This window comes from Mus musculus, chromosome X (assembly GCF_000001635.26).
Source record: "Mus musculus strain C57BL/6J chromosome X, GRCm38.p6 C57BL/6J".
In the NCBI taxonomy this organism is placed as follows: domain Eukaryota; kingdom Metazoa; phylum Chordata; class Mammalia; order Rodentia; family Muridae; genus Mus; species Mus musculus.
The window spans coordinates 93523669-93545582 of NC_000086.7; the positions used below are offsets into that span (position 1 = coordinate 93523669).

Here is a 21914-nt window from a genome sequence, read left to right on the forward strand (position 1 = left end):
GCCAAGGAAGTCAGGACTGGAACTCAAGCAGGTAAGAAAGCAGGAGCTGATGCAGAGGCCATGGAGGGATAGATGTTCTTTACTGGCTTGCCTCCCCTGGCTTGCTCAACCTGCTCTCTTATAGAACCCAAGACTACCAGCCTAGAGATGGTCCCACCCACAAGGGGCCTTTCCCCCTTGATCACTAACTGAGAAAATGCCTTACAGTTGGATCTCATGGAGGCATTTCCCCAACTGAAGCTCCTTTCTCTGTGATGACTCCAGCTGTGTCAAGTTGACACAAAACTAGACAGTACAATTGACCCCTTGTCAACTTGACACACAAACACATCACTAGTAAGCTTCAACCCTTAGTTCTTATTCATCCCCAAGATCTAAATAACTTTCAAAGTCCACAGTCTTTACATATTAAAAGTTCAATCCCTTTAAAATATCCAGTATCTTTTAAAATACAAAGTACTTTAAAATTCAAAGTGTCTTAACTGTGGGCTTCACTAAAAAACTTCCTTCAAGAGGGAAAATATCAGGGCACAGTCACAATCAAATGCAAAAATCAATCTCCAACCATCCAATGTCTGGGATCCAACTCACAATCTCTGGGCTCCTCCAAGGGCTTGGGTCACTTCTCCAGCCATGCCCTTTGTAGCACACACCTTGTCTTCTAGGCTCCAACTGCCTGTACTCCACTGCTGCTGCTGTTCTTGGTGGTCATCTCATGGTACTGGCATCTCCAAAACTCTGCTGTCTTCCGCTGTAACTAGGCTTCACCAATAGCCTCTCATAGGCTCTCTTAATGGTGCCAAGCCTCAAATCCTTTGCATGACCCCTTCCTGGGCCACCAATTGCAACCTTCACCAATGGCCTTCCATGGCCGCTCACACTGCAGAGCCTCAGTTGTTCTGCGTGACCCCTTCATGCCTTCAAAGCTAGTACCGCCTGGGTAACTCTTACACATTACCAAGTCCAGCCACAGCACAAGGTACAACCTTGGCCATCTCTGGAACACAGCCTCTGTGCTCTCAGAAAACACTTCCCAGAAGATGTCACCTCAATGATGCTGGTTTCTTCTTAATCACCGCTAATTTCTTAGCTCCAGCTAACCAGCATCAATAGTCCCAGTAATGCAAAGTTTTTCCTTTAGTAGTTCTGGTATCGTGTTAATCACAGCTGATTCTTCAGCCCCAGCTAACCAGAACCACAGAATCTTCACAATCAAACTAGCAATGGCCATGAAAAAAGTCTTTCATCTTCCCTCAGAAAGTTCACAAGTCAGGGCTCCATCTTCTGCACTGTTCTCAACATTATCTCCTAAGCTCCTACACAACATTCCACAGAACTCTGTATGGATCTTCTGGCCCAAAGTTCCAAAGTCCTTCCACAGTCCTCCCCAAAACATGGTCAGGTTATCACAGGAATACCCCACTAAGCCGGTACCAATTTGTCTTAGTCAGGGTTTCTGTTCCTGGACAAAACATCATGACCATGAAGCAAATTGGGGAGAAAAGGGTTTATTCAGCTTACACTTTCATACGGTTGTTCATCACCAAGGAAGTCAGGACTGGAACTCAAGCAGGTCAGGAAGCAGGAGCTGATGCAGAGCCATGGAGGGATATTCTTTACTGGCTTGCTTCCCCTGGCTTGCTCAGCCTGCTCTCTTATAGAACCAAGACTACCAGCCCAGAGATGGTCCCACCCATAAGGGGCCTTTCCCCCTTGATCACTAATTGAGAAAATGCCTTACAGCTGGATCTCATGGAGGCACTTCCTCAACTGAAGCTCCTTTCTCTGTGATAACTCCAGCTGTGTCAAGTTGACACAAAACTAGCCAGCACAAAAAATATCCAATAACCATTTTTGATTTAAAAATTCTTTTTAAAAAATAATTTTCAGAAGAGAATTATCTCAACTTAAAATGTATTTAAGCTGCTTGGGTCGAGAGTATTACATATCTGTAATTCTACTCATAAGTCTGAGGCAAGATTGTAAATTCAAGGTTAGCCAAAAATGGCTCAAAAGGGGGAGTGGAAAGTTATCTAACAAAAATCTGCAACTGCCAGCTTAATTAATACCAAAAAACCCTGAATGTTTCCCCCGGGTTTCAAGAAAAAGACAAGGATTTGCAACCTCACATTTCTATTGAACATGACAGTTGAACATTGTGCATTGGCAGTCTTATAAATGAATAGTAGAAAAGGGGTAAAATCCATCATGAAGCCCTAGAGAAATAACTCAGCTGGTAAAGCGCATGTCGCCTAAGCACCTGAGTTCAAACCCTAGATCCTAGGAAAAAGAACCACTATGGTGAGGCATGTTTTCGAAGCCAATGAAGCAGAAACAGGCAGATTCCAAGGGCTCACTATCCAGCCAACCTATCCAACCCATGGATCCAAGTAAGAGACTCTGCCTCAAAAGTAGGGGAGGGAGGAAACTGTTAAAGACCACCATTTTGTCTGTACCTACCCACAAACACACACACTTACAAGAAAATAAAACAATGAAATTAAAAGTTACCTTTTCAGAGGGCAAACCTGCTAGGCTCCTATCAAGGAGATACTTAAAAAAAAAAACCCACAAGGACTGAGGGCAAGGACCTCTATGGAAGAATGGAAGAGATAGAAGGATTGAAGGAGCTGAAGGGGATGCCAATGCCATAGGAAGACCAACAGTGTCAACTAACCCAAAGGCTAAGTCACAAATCAAAGAGCTTACACGGGCTGGTCCAAGGCCCCTAGCACATATAGAGTAGAGGCCTTATCTGGCCTCAGTAGGAGGGGTTGTGCCCAATCCTATAGGGATTTGATGCCCAAGGAAAGGGGGATGTGAGGAGCAACCTCTCAGAGGCAGAAGGTAGGAAGGAGTAGCTGAAGAACTCTGGTGAGGAGGGGACTGGAGAGGCAACATTTGGGGATGTAAATAAAAATAAATAATTTTTAAAATGAATAAAAATATATAAAATGTAGATTATGAAAAATTTATTTTTAAAGAGATAATATAAATCAAGAAACATTTAGCTGAACAGTAAAAGGGAAAAATAAAATTGTATTTTAAGATATTACAACTGATAATATAAAACTATAAAGGATTTGTAAGAAAATGCTGTAAGTACCCAAATACCAGCAAATAAAATAACAAATAAGAAATGTAATGTATCACAGAAACATTCTAACCACAATTGAATGATAAAGAAATATAAAATAATAAGACTGAAACAATAACTAAAATCTTACAACAAAACAAACCAAGGACCCGATAATTTAACTAATAGAATTCTATCAAATATTTCAAGAAAAATTGACACAAACCAAGGGTATGGCTCAGTGGTAGATTGCATGTCTAAAATGTGCAATCGTTTAGGTTTAGCTTCTAGCACCTAAATTTTCCAAGATTGAAGAGAAGGGGAATACTTCCAAATGTATTTTATGGGGCCTGTACAAAATACATGAACAGTATCCTGATACAAAAGACATGAAAATAAAATTGCAGGGACACTTCTCTTGATAAACAGAGATAACCAAGGTCCTCAATAAAACAAGACAAAATTAGTGGAACATGAAAAGTAATATACTACATGATCAAGAACACAATAGGGCTGGAGAGAAGGATGGGTCAGTGTTAAGAGCCCTGGCTGTTGTTCCAGAAAACCTGGGCTTGATTTCCCAGTGCCCACACAGCAGCTCACAAATGTCTGTCTGTAACCAGGGTATCCAACAGCCTCTTCTGGCCATCCTGGGCACTAAGCATGCACAAAACATACAGCTATTCAGAGGCAAAACACACATGTATATAACATTTTTTTTAAAATGAAAGGAATACAATAACCAGTGATACTCATTTCGACAAAGTGGTAAAATGCTGTTGAAAGATAAAATGATGGCAGCACAAGCTCACATCCCCTCCTCAACTTGCCCAGTCTCTCCTTAGGTCACTCCACCACATTCGGACCCTGCACAACCATGTCCATCCTCTCCTTCCCCAGCCTCCAGAGCCCTCATCGCTGCCAGCTACAAGGAAGTTGGTGATGGTCCTGGGTGGGGAGGCCCTCACCCCTGCATCTGCCTGCAGCCTCCCGAGTAGCCAGACTCCATTCACTCCCACCCTTGCCTCTCCTACCAACTCTGGAGCAGGGTGTAGGGGGGCCTGGCTGTAGCTCAGCTGCTGTGGCCAGGAGGCCTGGGTGACCCCAGGGGCAGCTGGGCAGCTGCCCTGGTCCAACAATGGGTCAGTTATGTCAACATGGAGGCCTTTCTTCAGGAGGTCTGGAAGTGGAAAGAGGAGCAGAGTGACAGAATTTACCACCATTTAAATAAACTTGGCAGCTCCTTGGTCTGGGATTGAGCCTGCTTCATCATAGATCCTAAACTGGCAGCAACTGTAATGGAGGCATTTGTTAGGCTCCATGAAGAAGGGGTCATCTACCACTGCACCCACCTGGTCAACTGATCCTGCACCCTCAACTCTGCCATTTCTGACATTTGGGTGGATAAAAAAGAGCTGAGAGGCCGCACCCTGCTCTCTGTGCCTGGCTACTAGGAGAAGGTAGAATTTAGGGTCCCCATGTCCTTTCTCAGGTCTAAGGCTCAGACAACAATGAGGTGGTGGTGGTGGCAACAACTAGGATTGAGGCTGGGAGATGTGGCTGTAGCTGTATGCCCCAAAGATTCCAGATACCAGCACTTAAAGGGAAAGTGTGTTGTCAATCCGTTCTTGTCCCAGAGCCTTGCCATTGTCTTCAATAACTTTGTAGACATGGAGTCTGGCATAGGTGCTATGAAGATCAACCTGGCCCATGACAAGAATGACTGAGGTTGGGCAGCACCATAGGCTTGAGGCCATTAGCATCAAGTACTCAAAGGGGCCCCTTGTCAACATGCCCCCACCTTTCCTGGGCCTGCCCAGGTTTGAGGCCAGGAAGGCTGTGCTGGTGGCACTGAAGGAGCAGGGCCTGTTCTGTGGCGTCAAGGACAACCTCATGGTATTGCCACTTTGCAACCATTCCAAGGATGTGGTGGAGCCTCTGCTCAGGCCACGGTGGTATGTGCACTGTGGAAAAACGATCCACGGGGACCTCCATATGCTGCCTGAGGCCCATCAACTGTGGCATTCTTGGATGGACAATATCTGAGAGTGGTGCATCTGTCAGCAGCTGTGGTGGGGCCACTGAATCCCTGCCTACTTTATTACCTATCCATGACCCAGAAGTACCCCCTGGGGAAGACCCTGATGGGCAGTACTGGGTAAAGGGATGCACTGAAGCAGAGGCCCAAGAGAAGACAGCACGGGAGTTTGGAGTGTCCCCTGACAAGATCAGTCTTCAGCAAGATGAGGATGTGTTGGACACCTGCTTCTCATCCGGTCTCTTTCCGTTCTCCATCTTTGGCTGACCCAATCAGTCAGAAGACCTCAGTGTGTTCTACCCTGGGACTCTGCTTGAGACGGGCCATGATATCCTCTTCTCCTGGGTGACCCAGATGGTCATGGTCAGCCTGAAGCTCACCAGGAAGCTGCCCTTCAGAGAGGTCTATCCCCATGCAAACATGTGTGATGCTCATGGCAGGAATATGAGCAAGTCTCTTGGCAGTGTCATTGAACCCCTGGATGACATCCACGGAGTTTCCTTGCAGGGCCTCCATGACCGACTACTGAACAGCAACCTGGATCCCAGTGAAGTGGAGAAAGCCAATGGACAGAGGGCCATTCCAGCAGGGATTCCCGAGGTCGAGACAACAATCTGGATGGGGTGCCGTCACTTTTGCAACAAACTCTGGAATGCCACCAAGTTTGCCCTGCACAGCCTTGGGAAGGGCTTTTTGCCTTCACCAATCTCCAAGCCTGAAAGGCATGAGAACCTGGTGGACCACTTGATCCGCAGCAGGCTGACTGAGGCCAAGAGGCTCAGCAATGAAGGCTTCCAGGCTTACAACTTTCCAGCCATCACCACTGCCCAGTACAGCTTTTGGCTCTATGACCTCTGTGATGTCTATTTGGAGTGCCTAAAACTCGTGCTGAATACTGTGGACCAGGTGGCGGCAGAATGTGCTCAGCAGACCTTCTACACCTGCCTGGATGTCATGCCCTTTATCACGGAGGAGCTATTCCAGAGGCTGCCTAGCAGATATGAAAATCTCCTGCTAGCCTCTGTGTCACCCCCTTATCCAGAGCCCTCGGAGTGCTCCTGGAAGCTGAAGCTGCTCTTGAGCTAGCACTGAGCATCATTCAAGCTGTGCATCCCTTGCCCACCTGACCCAGACCAGGTCTGACTTTTTTGGAAGTAGCTGATGAGACCATAGGTGCCTTGGCCTCCACAGTGTCTGGCTACGTGCAGGCTCTGGCCAGTCCAAGTGTGATAACTGTCCTGGCCCTGGGTGCTCCTGCACCACAGGGCTGTGCTGTGGCTTCAGATCACTGCTCCATCCCTCTGTAGCTGCAGGGGCAAGTTGACCCAGCCCAGCAGTTGAGCAAGTTACAGGCCAAGCAAGGTGAGGCACAGTGACAGGCTCAGTGGCTGCAGGAGCGCCATACTGCCTCTGGCTACTAAGCAAAGGTGCCCCTTGAGGTCCAGGAAGCAGATGAAGCGAAGTTGCAACAGACAGAGGCAGAGCTCAGGAAGGTAGATGAGGCCATTGTCCTGTTCCAGAAGATGCTGTGACACACACCCCCCCGGTCCAATATGAACCCTCAGCCCCCAGTGTTCTACCAATAAGGATGGCAGCAATAAAATATTTTGCCAACAACAACAACAAAAAGAAAGATAAAATGATATCCATTATATAGAATGTTGGATACTCAACTTTTCTGCCTTAAAAAAAAAGGTGAGAATTACATCTGTCAAAATTAGTAGAGTACAGAGACAGACTTTGAAGCAAAAATTGATGGGTTCAAATCCTAGAGCCACTAATGTATTTTAGGGTATGTTATATAGCCTTAGTTTCTTTATCACAAAATAGGTACAGCATTAGGCAGTTACCAGGTATGTTCTCAGGAGCTAAATACTATACATACCCTGCAGAACCATGCCCAACCCATGGTAAGTGCTATGTCCGTGTGAGCTATTATTATCATTCATCACAGCCCTAGCTTTTCCTCTTCATGTGAAAAGATACTGTTTCCCCACCTGATAAATGTGGAAGTTTAATGATTTTACCTCAAAAGTCAGAAGCAGTTCTATTTTTTTATACAATTAAGAAAAGCAAGCCGGGAGTAATGGTGCATGCCATTAAACCCAGCACTTGGGAGGCAGAGGCAGGAGGATCTCTGTGAGTTTGAGGTCAGCTTGGTCTACATGCAAGTCCAGGACAATCATGGTTATTACAAAGAGAAACTCTGTCTCGTAAAAGAAAAAAAGAACAAGAAAGAAAGAAAATGAGAGGCGGGGAGGAAGGAATGTGAGGAAGGAAGGAAGGAAGGAAGGAAGGAAGGAAGGAAGGAAGGAAGGAAAGAAGGAAAGAAGGAAAGAAGGAAAGAAGGAAAGAAGGAAAGAAGGAAGGCAGGAAGGACAACGAAGACTAAAAAAGCAAAAGGTCCTTCAAAATTTAAGATAGGTAAACATTTCAGTCTTCAAAATTGTGAGTATTTTATATATATGCATATGTACATATATGCATATGTATATATGTATATATATATATATATATATATATATATACACACACACACACACACACACACACACATGCCCTTGTGCACTATCAAACTTAGCTACATCTATATCTGTATATACAAATATATGTGATAGTTTGTGCTTAATTCTAAAATTTACAAAATTTGTTTCCCCAAAAAAATTAAAATTAAAATTTTAAAAAAAATCACAATACTGGAGAGCACCAAAGATGGGGAAAATTTAACTGTCAATTAATGGATGAGTGGATAAAATGTGGTATACAACAGAATACTATTCAGCTTTCAAATGAAACTATCCTATCCTATCTACAAAAGAGATGAAGCTTGGTCTACTAAGTGAGGTCAGACACACACTTAGGACACAATACTGATTCCACTTATATGAGGGATCTAAAGTAGTCAAAATCAGAGTCAGAAAAAAGAATGAAGGACTAGGTAAAAAAAAGTGCTATGTAATAAGTACACAGATTGTTTAATAAAATGAAAATATTTGAGATCCATTTTAAAACATGAACATAATTTATAATACTATGTAAGGATATGATTGCAGATTTTGTTATATTCTTACTATAATAAAAAGGATATTTTAAAAGCAACAAAAAGAAGTAAAAAGCTTATTCCTTGAAAACATTCACTTAATCAGTGATTCTTTCCCATTGTCTTAAGAACACGACACAGACAGAATGCTAAATATTAAAACTTACAAAAACTCCCTTACCCCAGATTTTAAGTAGTTTTTAGTCACACATACCAAATAGTTGTCCAAACTATTTTACTCTGATCAAATGTATTCAGATATCATCCCAGTAAATAAAATATTTCCTAAACACACATACAGTAAAGAAAGTGGGAAAGTTTTTTTCTGACCAAACCTTAAATTTCATTTCATGTATTACAAAAGATGACTAATTTAGCTGAATTCAAAGAGAAAACAACAACTGTGTGACACAACAGTCTATGGGAAGTGCTAATTTTAAAATATGTCTCAAGCAAGCTTAGGATTCAATAAAAGAAAAGTGGTTGAAAAAGCCACCTGTGTCAACCACCAAATTGTACTGTCTATCAGTGACTGACATAATCGATTTCCACAGATTAAACAAGACTTGTCTAAATTTAAAGGAAAAGCAATTCCGGTTTAAAAACAAACAAACAAACAAACAAAAAGACTAAAGAGAACACAGTTCACAGTGTGAGCCTGTCTTCTTAGCTCTAGATCATACTCACTCACTTTAAAATCACACTGTTCCTGGTTTAAGTTTCCTGTTGTTTGTATTTAAGTAGGTTCCAGGATCCCATTTCTCTCTCATACTACCAGTTGACACAATTCTCAACTGTAAATTTATTAAATGTCATAAACACTTGAGAGAATAAGAAGTAATCATGTAAAAAAAAAAAGTGAGAATAAACCAGCACTTTATCAGAAAATGAGGTCCCACATTCTTGTCACAATCATTCTCGGGAAGTTATTTAACAGTCATCAAAATCAAATCGAACTCTGTCCCCACTCTATATTACAGAAAACCTTTAAGTACAGTTCTGTAAGCGCCAGACTATCCACAGATCTATACCACGGTTGCAAAGGACATAAACTACTCTCTTTTCACATGCTTTCCTATACTTTACAGGCTTTTTTCTTGAACAATTTTTTTTAGCTCTCAGCCAATTTAGGAAAAGAAGAAAGGGAAAACTATACAAACCAGATCCACCCAACTAAGGTTGAGAAAAGATAGAGGAGAGAAGAGAAAAGAGCCTTTAAAATAACTGTGCATGCAATAATTATGTTTTCCTACTTTACCCCCTCCCTTCACTGTGCATTACATTAGCAGCATGAGTCTTCCAGATGACTTTTAAGTGGCAATAAGAGAGTAAGCATTCTGTTAACTGGGTAAAAGGTAGACAAAAAAAAATCTGCTCAGACTTTTTGAAGACTATGGTTGGAGTAGATAAGTTATTTAAATCAAATGGTAAAACCTGTTTAGACTTATAGAGCCAGCCACATTGTTTTACAAGTAGTCATATTCTATAATGAACCAGTACTTTCTAATTACTACAGTGGTGTTTGGAGCAGCTACCAGAATGGTGACATCCAATCAGCTCTCCCTCTGGAAAGAAGACTCCTGGGTTTAATTTTATAGCAGTTGTGATTCTGGGTCAATCGGATCCTAAAGACTATGTAAAGTGAGAAAGTCAGATTACAAGGTTCTTTCTGCTTACAAGGTTCTACACACCTAATATTTAGTAATCTATTAAAATATCTTTCACTGATAGGAATGTAATTGAATCGTAGAATTCTTACATAGCATATTCAGGGACCTGGGTTCAAATCCTAGAAATGCAAACTACATATATATCATCCATGTCTGTTATATAAATGATTATTTTTGCTGACTTTTGTATTGTGCAGTTAATAGAGCACAAGGACAAGAATAAACACAGATATGTTCCACTCTAGGACTTTTATGTTCCAGAACTTGAGGTTCTATTACAATCCTATTGAAGACTACAAAGCTGTTGGTCTTATAACGTTTGAAGATTAAAGGGGATACAAAGCCTTCTTAAGGCACTAGGCTTAACACACTAGCTCAAAATACAAGTATAACAATTCTAGCCTTGAAAGTATCAGCCTTCACCACAGTGCTTGTGTGTATCAATATTTCAAATGATTCCCAAGATTTACCAGTATGATCTACATTCTGGCTGAAAAAAAAATACTACTACTTAAAAGGAATAAAACTACTATGATTGCAATAACAGCCACTGTAAAATCCCACAGGTACTTTGTCTGAAACTTACTACACCCACCTGGTCTAGAGATGGTTTCTTTGAAACATTAACCTGCCTGGCTCACAAATCAGTAACTTTTTAGGCTGCTCACTGTACAGCAGACTTCAGTTAGTGCATATATACTAAGCTGGATAGTAAGCTATAGACAGACTGGTCACAGTAAAAAAAAAATGCAGAAAGGCCAGTTCTTCACTTCAACTATTAATCACCAAACAACACAACTAGAGATAAACTTTAACATTAAAAAGATGGACTGGAGAATTTTCTTCAAAAACTTAATTTTTTTTTCCAAAGTGACCTCTAATAATGGGTTTTATAAACAAAAAAATTAAAGGATGGAAATCCACTTCACTTAAAATTTATTTGATTAAGTAAAAATGTGCACATAGCATCAAACATGTTAAATAACAGACATGGTATGATTACATCAGCTTAAAATCCCACTAGATATCTAACACACACTTAAATTAAACCTCTTGTTTTGAAGATAATACCAACTTCATGAAATAATCTCAAAGAATTTTATATATGTCATTAATTCCCATAAACCCTTGACAAGTGTGGCAAAGAGCCAATGTTCCAAATACTGTACATGAGAAGTGCAGCACAAAACAACATGTCAGAATTACTCAGCAAGGAAAAAAACCTTAAGAAAGAAAGGATTAGGCGCCCAATTAAGCTTTGCCACCTCACTGTTATGAAGCTACTTTTCAGTAGCTGAAGGGCAATTACAATTTATCAGGACAGAAAGTCATCTCAATTCCATGTATTTAAGACCACACAGTATGTATAATAGTGTGGACTTCACTCTTCCTTCACAGAAATTCAGAGCAGTGATGGTAAACCTAGAGAAACAGCAGACACTGAACACCCAGAACTCAAGAGCAAAAGTTAAAGTCCTTTCTCAGTCCTGGATAAAATATGAGTCATATTCAACATAGACAAAACTTGTGTGAGTTTCCTTAAAAACCAGTTGAAACATGCTTTGCTGATAACAATCTTCTATTTTCTGATAGATTTATGAAGAAAAAAATGCACACTCATTTCAAACCATCACCTAGACACATGCCACTGAGGAATGATCAGCCTGGGACAACAAGCTAGGCTATAGGATTGAACCACGCTGAGGAATGGGCTGATGTCAGGCTGACACACAACAGGTGAAAGAAACTGAAGCAGGCAACTCCGGGATAGGCAAGGATTAGCAGCAGCAACTCTTCCAAAGATGCACTCATATGGCCTAACTGCATGTTTCATGATAATCCTGCATACTCCACTTAGAATCACTAAACCACTCTAGACTTGAAAGGAAATTTAGAGGTCATTCAGTATAAGGCCTAGTTAGAGGCCTCTTTTTGTCTCTTATTCAATTACAATGATGTCCAAGATTCTACTTGAAGTTCCACGACTACTGCAACTCTACTACTGACTGGGCTCAATTGGTAGAAAGTCCCTTCTTGTCCATTCCTATAGGATAAACACAGCTCTGCTTTCCAGAGCTACACAATGGAAACACCAGTGCTTTCTTTATAGAACAGGTCTAATACTATAAAAAAAAAAAAAAAAAAAAGATGAGAGGCTTGCCTGTTACATTTCATTTGCAGTATGAGCTCATCCAACCTGACTCCAAAAAGTCTTTGATTCACTCATTCATTAAATTACCATCTAAGAGAAAAATTAACAATAGCAGCTAACCTTTACTGATCACTTACTAAGGGTCATGAATTACATTCACAGTAACTCTTATCAGTGCTTCACATTTAATAACTTAATCTCTCCCAGGAAACACAATGCATGTGTGCTGTTAACACTAATTGTATTGCCAAGAAAATTAATACAGAATAATTAAATAACTTTGCCCCTGTCTATACAGATGACAGACAATAGTATGCCCTCCAAAGGAATGTTCTTATGTTCAAAGAAGCCCAGTCTAGTAGAAAAGAAATAATAACTATCGCTCTTTTACTTTCTGCTGCATCTAGAAGAAATTGCTAAACAGGGTCAAAGAATCTCACCACATCATAATATAGGCAACCCTCGAAATTGACAATCTCTAATAAAACTTTTCAGGGCATGGTTGCTATGTAAATTAGATACCCCCAACTCTACCTGCATTCAGTTCACATTGGTCTTGCCAAACCATATGGACTCTATGAGAAACTCTTTCAGGTCACTTAACAAAAATCAAATTATATGATCTGTTTACCAAATTTATCAAAGGTAGAAAAGCAAAATTGGCTGGTCCTACTTTTATTGTTTCTCTTAAAAGTGACAGTTGTGGTAATGTTATAGTATGGTTACATACTTCTGAAAAAAGTAGAAATCCCATGGCAAGAAATTTTAAAGAATATTTTAAAGACTTCACATGCTTTAACCCAAAAATACCACTTTTAACAACACAACTCAAGAAAATCAGCAACAATGAAAACCAAGACTCATGTCCTCAAAAAGGTGTCTGAATAAATTATACAACATTTACCCAATAAAACAAAATCCTAATGTTGCCATGCAGTGGTGGCGCACACCTCTCATCCCAGCACTTGGGAGGTAGAGGAAGGTGAATTTCTGAGTTCAAGGCCAGCCTGGTCTACAGAGTGAGTTCTAGGACAGCCAGGGCTATACAGAGAAAACCTGTCTGGAAAAAACCAAAACCAAAACAAAAAATCATAATGTTAAAATTTAATTTTGTTAAGTTACTAATTATAAGGAACTGCTTGATTTAATTTAAATAGCCAGAAAAATCTACAAACATGAGCTACAATCTAAGTAAATTGCTTAACAAACATTCTGGTAAACGTGTGTGGATACGTACACACATAGAAAAAAATTCTGGTAAGCATACATGTAAGCACGTATGTGTAAACAGACAAATACAGGAGAATAAAAATTAACTTTTTGATTAAGAGTAAATATTATTTCTCTTTTTTCTATATTTTCTAAGTGTGCCACAATGAACATATATTAATGCTGTGGCCATAGAAAATAAAAGCTATGGTGATGAATCACCAAGAGCTACTAATATTCAATTACTTTGGCCTTTTAAAATATAGTTTCATGGAATCCAAACTAATATTAAACTGAAAAGGTTAAAAACAATTAAGACCATTTTGCTTTAGGTAAAGTAATAGTGATCCTTGGTGAATGCTGTAAAATGCTGCATGACTGCGTTGCTGCTGACACTTCTCCTCTGGCCCCCTTTTAGAAAACACAATCAACTTTTTTTTTAAGATTGTGTATGAGTATACTGTCACCATCTTCAGACACACCAGAAGAGGGCACTGGATCCCATTAGGTTGCTGGGAATTAACTCAGAACCTCTGGAAGAGCAATCTTATCCTCTGAGCCATCTCTCCAGCCCTAGAATCAACATTTTCTATATTCAGTCTTCCAGAGGGAAACCCTTCCAGAAAAAAAAAATCTGACATGGTTATATAACTGGCATCCCAAAGGGAAAATTATGATTGATCCTGCTATTTGTGCTCTAGGAAAAGACACTGAAATGTTTGTCACCATTTATTGTACAAGGAGCTAAAGCCAAACACAATATCTAAGTGCTGCTTGCCCGTTTATTAGGAAACTGATACTATGAAACACAGACTATTTCTTGATGGCCCCCTCCTCAATTTCCATCTCAATGTGATCAAAAAGTTCTGAGTTACCCTGGTAAGTGGAGTGGTTTTTAAGTATGAAAAATCTCAGAACGTTTATGATGCAGAATCCCTCAGGGATTACCTATGGCCATTTCATAATCATAGTGTCTTCATAGATGAAGAGACCTTTATACCAAACGTCAGGCATCACATCAGGTACCACGGCAGCATTGAGCACTGTAGCATGATACATAACACATTAATACATAGGGAGATGGACTTTGTACAATAACCCTAACCCTTGAAATAGTTTCCCCTACATGAACTTTGATGTGAACTTGACAATCTAGTTATGCTTTTCATTATTGCTGTGGTAAGAAGATGGCAACCTTTTATCAAAAAAAAAAAAAAAAAAAAGGAAAAAGAAACTTCCCCATCCAAAGGATTAGTATGAGTTGACCACAGGAAGATTTCAAGTTCGGTTGTCCCACAGCAAACTACCCTTGGGCAGTTGTTCTCAACCCCTTTATAGGTTGAAGGATCCTTTCAGAGGTTGCATTCTCATATACTTAAACATTACAATTTATAACAATAGCAAAATTACAGATATGAAGTAGCAACAACAATAATCTTATAGGTGGAGTCACCACAACATAAAGAACTGTATTAAAGGGTCACAGCATTAAGAACCCCTGCTCGAAAGTGTGAGTTACATAAAGAGAACTGTGCTATGGGAATGCTTAGTAATCAGTTACCTCATGAATTAGTGACTGGGGTCAAATTAGAACTCCCTCTACCTTTCTAAGAGAGGTGTGGCTAACAAAGGTCACAGCTATAGAATCAAGATTTTTTTTCAATTATCAAAACCCAAACAAAATACTGTCATAAATTTAGATTACCAGCTATAAAACTAAATCCCCAAAGACTCAATACTAAATCTAGCACACACAAACAACAGGACTGAAGTGAATTTGGCCAATAAAACCTTTTTTTTTAACAAAAAAAATGAAGTTTTTCTACTGATATGCAGTAACAAAAAATCTGTTCTAGCCTTTTCAGTGACTGCATCATAAAGTAGTTACCAAGATAGTTACCAAGTAGTTAAAGAAAGCAAATATTGATGTCTATGTTTCCTATATTTCAGAAGGGTGGTACAGATGTGAGAAGCCATGTTCATTTTAGCTGCTCAAAATAAAGAGACCTTGGCAATTTACTTAATCCCTTTGAGACTTTAACCTCATTTGTAAAATGGGATAATATCCCCTACCCACAGGGTTGCGGGGGATTAAATGAAATTGAGTAAGTTCTCTATGTGGCTAGTGGGCTCCCAGCCAGAAACTTCCTACCCTCTACTTCATCCAACTAGCCTACCTTTGCCAATCACCTGATTAGTCTTATAGTTTAGCTTATGTATTTCCATAGGTCACACCAAAGCACTTCAGCTTATATCTAATCAAAAAGTCAAGTTTTCTTTCCTTTCCATCTCCTTCCCGTCTCACTTCAAATCCTATCATAAACCACCAATGCCAGGCTTGCAACTTTCACTCTTAAAAGAGTCAAAGGTCTTTCTTTTCGCCTTATTGCATTAAATGCTTTAAAAAAAAAGAAAGAAAGAAAAGAAAACCTGAAATGAATTGGAAGATGGTCAAGCTCCTGATTACATTATTTCTTAAGACGTAGGTAGAACAGAACTCAGGAAGTAAGAAGACTTGTTCCTAGAAGGAAGCTGTATACTTCCATTCAGTGAGTATTCAATCGCAGGCAGAATGGTGAAAACACCAGCAGCCCATCGCCAAATCTACAAGTGCAAAGGCAACAAGAAGCCTGGAGAACAAACAGGCCACCTCTTACTAACCCAGTCAAGCAACTCTGCTGCCACAACACATTTCACTTAGCCCCCCACCCCCAAACTAATTAGTTCCAAGAAATCATGTCACTTGGCATGCGTAAGAATAAGAAAAGCTAAGCATGAATCTTACACAAGGTAAAGAAACAGTAACAGAAAAGAAAGTCTCTAAATTCTGCCAAATTTATAACATAAAACTAATTGGAAAAAAACCCTGGAACTCCTACTGTGCTGAGCATTAAAAACAATTAGAATAGCAAAGATGGGAAGGCAACAGAGCCTATTAACAAGAAAGCATGGCTTGGTAGCTTCAACACATAAAGAGACCAAAGATAGGACAGAGGGATAGATGATGTGTACTAATTCCCCCCTTTCCATGCAAGAAACAAATTACCCACACAGGTACACTTCATTACACTGCATGTAAAAGAAGAAAGCACTGTTTCCGGGCAACAAACACTTTAGGAGGTTAATATTCACTGTGTAGAATCCTAAAGAGTCAGTGAGTGTCTTGGAATTTCACCACACAAACTTGCGTCACTGCATTCTTTTGTGTCAGACTGTTTAATTATCTTCAAGACTTAGCATAATTGGAGTCTTAGTCTAAAAATAGGCTATTTTTTCCTTTGCAATCTGATTGGTAAATAAAAGTTAGGGAGTTTTTATCTCCTTCATTTGTTTTAAACAACTCCTTGCTTCTGCTCATCAAGCAAAGATTACATGAATATATTTTCTGGATCTATTTGTTTATTCTGCTAAAGGCGAACAAACTATGACCTTCACAATTATACCAGGTAAAGAGTGCCACAGACAAGCTACACAAACACATGTTCAAGATTCCAGGAGTGGCTGGGCAGTGATGGCGCACGCCTTTAATCCCACTACTTGGGAGGCAGAGGCAGGCGGATTTCTGAGTTCTAGGCCAGCCTGGTCTACAGAGTGAGTTCCAGGACAGCCAAGGCTATACAGAGAAACCCAGTCTCAAAAAACAAAACAAAACAAAAAAAAGATTCTAGGAGTGGATGTCAATGACGACATTTAACTCCTAAGACATAATGTGACAGAAGGAAGCATTCCTTGGCTTTCCTAATCTTCTCATCTTTACAACCTTTCCCAATATTCTTCCTATAAGAATTTCCTTCCAAGGCCAGGCAGTGATGGCACATGAGGCAGAGGGATGTTGATTTCTGAGTTCAAAGCCAGCCTGGTCTACAGAGCAAGTTCCAAGACAGCCAGGACTACACAAAGAAACCCTGTTTCAAATAAATGAATGAATGAATGAATGAATGAATATACATATATTTTAAAAGGCGAAATTCCATTCCAAGGCCTCATTCATTACGGCCCTTCTGTTTTTCTAACAATTGGTGGCAGGACTAAGGAAATAAAAACAATCAACCAAGTAACAGTAAATAACCACATAACACATGCTAGCGCCACTCACACCTTTCAAATAAAAAAATGGCTGTGAGCACTGGGACAATATGACACTATTTCTTTCTACTTTCTAATACCTCTGCCATAGATAGAAGAACTCCAAGAAAGCACAAGCAATTATTTATTGTGGCAGTTAAAAAATGGACCAACTGCATCCACTAATCCTGGGGCTTTAAACATGACACTGAGCACTCACAACCTTCTGTACTTCAGTTTCTTCCTCTTTAAAGCATGGTCAGGGTCAGGAAGACAACTCAACAAGTAAAATAAATAAACCAAGAGCTGTGCTGTGCGAGCCTGACGAGCTGAGTTTGGTCCCAGCAGACCTCCACAGGGGCACCAGGGCACATGCCCATGGACTCCATCTCTCAATAGTAAACCAACTAAAATGATGATAAAACAATGAAACCGTGTTAGCAGCACAAAATCCCATACTAAATTGTCTCATAATCAAATTCAGATGCAACACAACAGTTAAGAACTGGTTCCTATAGTCATTCACCCCTATTTAGAAAAACAAAATAATGATTTCATCAAAGGGATAGGTGAAGAACAGGCAGGACAGTAGGAAAGAAATAGCCTATAGCCAGACAGATTTTCCCAGTTCTATACAATTTTATTAACTTAATAAATGAAAACATTTTCTTCCCCATCCCATCTCCACAACCTTCAGCAAATATAAAATGCATTTAAAGAAACTATTTTCCTAAATCTCAGAATGACGTCTACATTTTATGCAAATAGAGAAGGGGCTCTAGACTACACTTATTTGTTTTAGTAAAGTTTTATTGCTAGTGAAAAGAACTCAGAATGGTATCAGATAATGTTCAAATGCTGAAGATATCTTAGTTATTAATAATTTAGCAGTATGTCTAAATATTTACCAGTTACATATGGAGGTTGAGATCAGATCTTAATTCTCTTAATAAATTTATCATAACTGTCACAAAATTTAAGTCAAGGGTCACACTGAGGTGAGGGGAATAATTACTTACATCCCAAAATGAGAAAGAACCAGCTACAAGGTGCTAGCATAAGACCTGACTATTGCTCTATTTTTCCCTGCTAATATATATCTGCAGATAATTTACAGTGATTAGAATTAGTAGCAAAAGGCTTACAGTCCTAGAAGAATGAGATAGTCTGTACTGAAAAAGAGGTCCAAAGTATGATTATAACAACAACATTAATGTGAAGAAGTTTCTTGCTATTAGTCTTTTGAAAGCATCAAACAGGCAAACATGAGGACAGTGACATCAAGTGTAGTGGCATATACTCAGCACTTAAGAGGTTGAGAAAAGAAGATCATGACTTTGAGGTACCCTGGGCTCCTTAGCCACATCTATAATAGTAAAAAACAGTAATATCTAAAAGTGTCGAAGAAGACCCAGAAACCAAAGAATATTTATCGGGAAACTCTGAGCTAGAATTTTAAAATACTAATTGATGTAAGCCAACCTGTTTCAAAAATCAGCAGATTTCCTCTCATGTCTAGTTGACAATTTGTCTTCTATGACTACCAAAAGTTTTACTCCAAAAGCAAAAGCCAATCACTAAGTAATTATTTCCTAATTTTCAAGAAAAGTAATTTTTAGACAATAAGCATTCAATCCTCCACCCCTAAAATTCTGTAATATTCAGTAATGCTGCTATAGGTGTGGAGAGACCAGAACTAAACAACTCAGCTTCTTTCATTAGCACAGTTAGTCCTTGCCATCCTTCAATCTATAATCAGAGCTACAAAGGAGCCTAATCCAAAACAAAGCATTTCTTTTTTTTTTTTTGTCTTGAGCTCCTTTCCATACCAGACTTAGTCACCTGTGCCCACTAACCATAAGACCTGACAACTTATGCCACCTTTCTTCAGCAACCTGAAAACCAAAGTTCAAAAACAAAAGGGAATGAACTAATACAAAACACACAGAAAGAAGGAAGTAGAATCAACTAAAAGAAATGCCAACAAATGACAAACTGAGTGGAAGGTTTGTGCTAGATGATGTGTGGGGAAGAATTGAGTAAAACACACTGCCCAGCCCAGTGGCACTCTTTCTAGTAAAAGAAAGATGAACAAAAACAAATCAGTCAGTGATGACAAAATAGGAATAAAGCAGGATGCTGAAGAAGAGCAATGATCACAATAGAGAAACTCCCACACTGGCACACAAAGAACAAGTACAGGAATGTTACTTCCCTAATAGTGGAAAACTAACCACAACCTGAATGACTGGTAGAGATAGAAAAATAGACTACAAAACATTCACAAGATGTATATCTATAGGGCAGTTCAGATGAATAATCAATCTATATGTAGCAACAAGGTAATATTTTAAAATACATAAATGAATATGCCAGTTCCAAGTCAAATGACACCATACCAATTATACCATTATTAATACCATAATAGTAAGTGTCCTCAAGAAGGAAAGATGCTAGAAAACAGAATACAGAAGACAACAAGGACCTAGGATCTTATTTAAAAGGATATATAAACCAGTTATGGAAAATATTAACATGTATTAATTCTAGAACATGACTATGTATTTAATTCCTTATGAAAATAGTTGAAGATGGAGCTGGAAGGTCAGAATTAAGAGCACTGGTTTCTAATCAAGAGGACCCAGTTTGATTCCCTGCACCCACATAACAGCTCTCAACTCTCTGTGACTTCAGTCCCAGGGGATCCAGCACCCTCTTCTGGTCTCTGCAGTCACCAGGTACACACATGGTACATAGATACACATGCAAAGAAAACACCTATACACATAAAAATAATTTAATTTCAAAACTAAGTTGAAAAGATAACCACTTAGTTTTTTAAAACTAGATGGGTATTAGTTAGGTGGATCTATCAAAATCAGTAGTCAAGGAATTCATCAAAAAAGGGAGACCTAAAGGTAAGACCTGAAGAAGATAATGGCCACTCTGCATCAAAACAGGAGGAGCTTTCTAGGCAGAAGGAATCAGTTACACAGAGGATCTATGTGGAAACAGAACATGTAACAAAATGCAAGAAGAGTGAGTGCTCCAGGTGGGTGGACGAAGCTGGAGTGTGGGTGAGACAGGCAGGTCATCAGCTATGCAGCACAAAAAGGGAGGTGAAGCAAATCACAGAGGACCGTGGTCATAGGTCACTATGACCTAAAACGAGAATCTACTGGAAACTTGAAGGTCCAAGTACGATTTAAAAATGGTTCAACATTGCTGTGTTGAGACTGGATTGAAGGGTCCAAGAAAAGAAGAGAGACAGTACCAGGAGGCTTCAGTAATGAAAAGACTGTAGACTGACCAACAAAGAAATCAGATGATCTGAATATCTTACTTGCACTTGGGATAAGGAAGCAGTAAGAAAAAACTATTTGTGGATCTAAAAATACTTAGTGCTTGCCATTCTGTACATACTACTTGTCTTAGTCAGGGTTTCTATTCCTGCACAAACATCATGACCAAGAAGCAAGTTGAGGAGGAAAGGGTTTATTCAGCTTATACTTCCATACTGCTGTTCATCACCAAGGAAGTCAGGACTGGAACTCAAGCAGGTCAGGGAGCAGGAGCTGATGCAGAGGCCATGGAGGGATGATCTTTACTGGCTTGCCTCCCCTGGCTTGCTCAGCCTGCTCTCTTATAGAACCAAGACTACCAGCCCAGAGATGGCACCACCCACAAGGGGCCTTTCCCCCTTGATCACTAATTGAGAAAATGCCCCACAGCTGGACCTCATGGAGGCATTTCCCCAACTGAAGCTCGTTTCTCTGTGATAACTCCAGCCTGTGTCAAATTGACACACAAAACCAGCCAGTATACTACTATAAAACATTTTACTACATGCTACTAATCTAACGGCTTTTTTTTCTTTTGGTTTTACAAGGCAGGGTTTCTCTGTGTAGCCTTGACTGTTCTGAACTTATTCTGCAGAGCAAACTGGCCTCAAAGTTCAGAGATCCTTCTGCCCTGCCTCCCAAGTGCTATGACAAAAGGAGTGCACCACCACTGCCTGGCTTACCGATGGATATTTTAAATGCATTTTTAAAACTGATTTAACAAAATTGAATGAACAAACTGATAAACTGGTAAGAGTGAGTGAATTAGTATAAATTCAAACTGAAGGCATTAAATGACTAAGGAAGATTAGGTTAAATCAATCATGTAAAGTGAATTTTGGAGAATATTAAAGAGACTACATAAAAATTAGTGGTGTTGGTAGACTACTAGTGGTGTAGGTACTAAAAACACAAGAGATGGCAGGGAAAACAGAATTGTAAAATAATTTAGCAAGTAACAACACAAAGTGGCCTTTTTAGAGCAGATGGTTAAGTGTTCAGAAGAAAGAAATATGTAGTTGGAGGTAAAAGTAGTGAGGTCAGATATGACCATAAAAGGAGTTAATTATCTAATCCCAGCACTTGGGAGACAGAGGCAGGCAGAGTTCTATAAGAGCTTAGGAGACAGAGGCCTAGCTAGCTGCTCTACATAGTAAGTTCCAGACCAATCATGCCTACATAGGGAGAGCCTACATAGGGAGAGCCTGTCTAAAATAATAATAATAATAATAAAGATATTTATTATCTAGCAAACACTTACTTAGAACTATGTATGAATGACTAACATAGTATTATTAACAATTATTAACACATTAATATTTT

General features: G+C 39.6%; 1 protein-coding gene and 1 pseudogene across 4 annotated transcripts in view; one reads left to right on the forward strand and one right to left on the reverse strand.

Annotated features, from left to right (window-relative positions):
• Positions 1-21914, reverse strand: part of Pola1 (polymerase (DNA directed), alpha 1) — a 327622-nt gene that overhangs the window by 218903 nt on the left and 86805 nt on the right. The window lies entirely within an intron of this gene.
• Positions 3914-6730, forward strand: Gm14780 (predicted gene 14780; annotated as a pseudogene).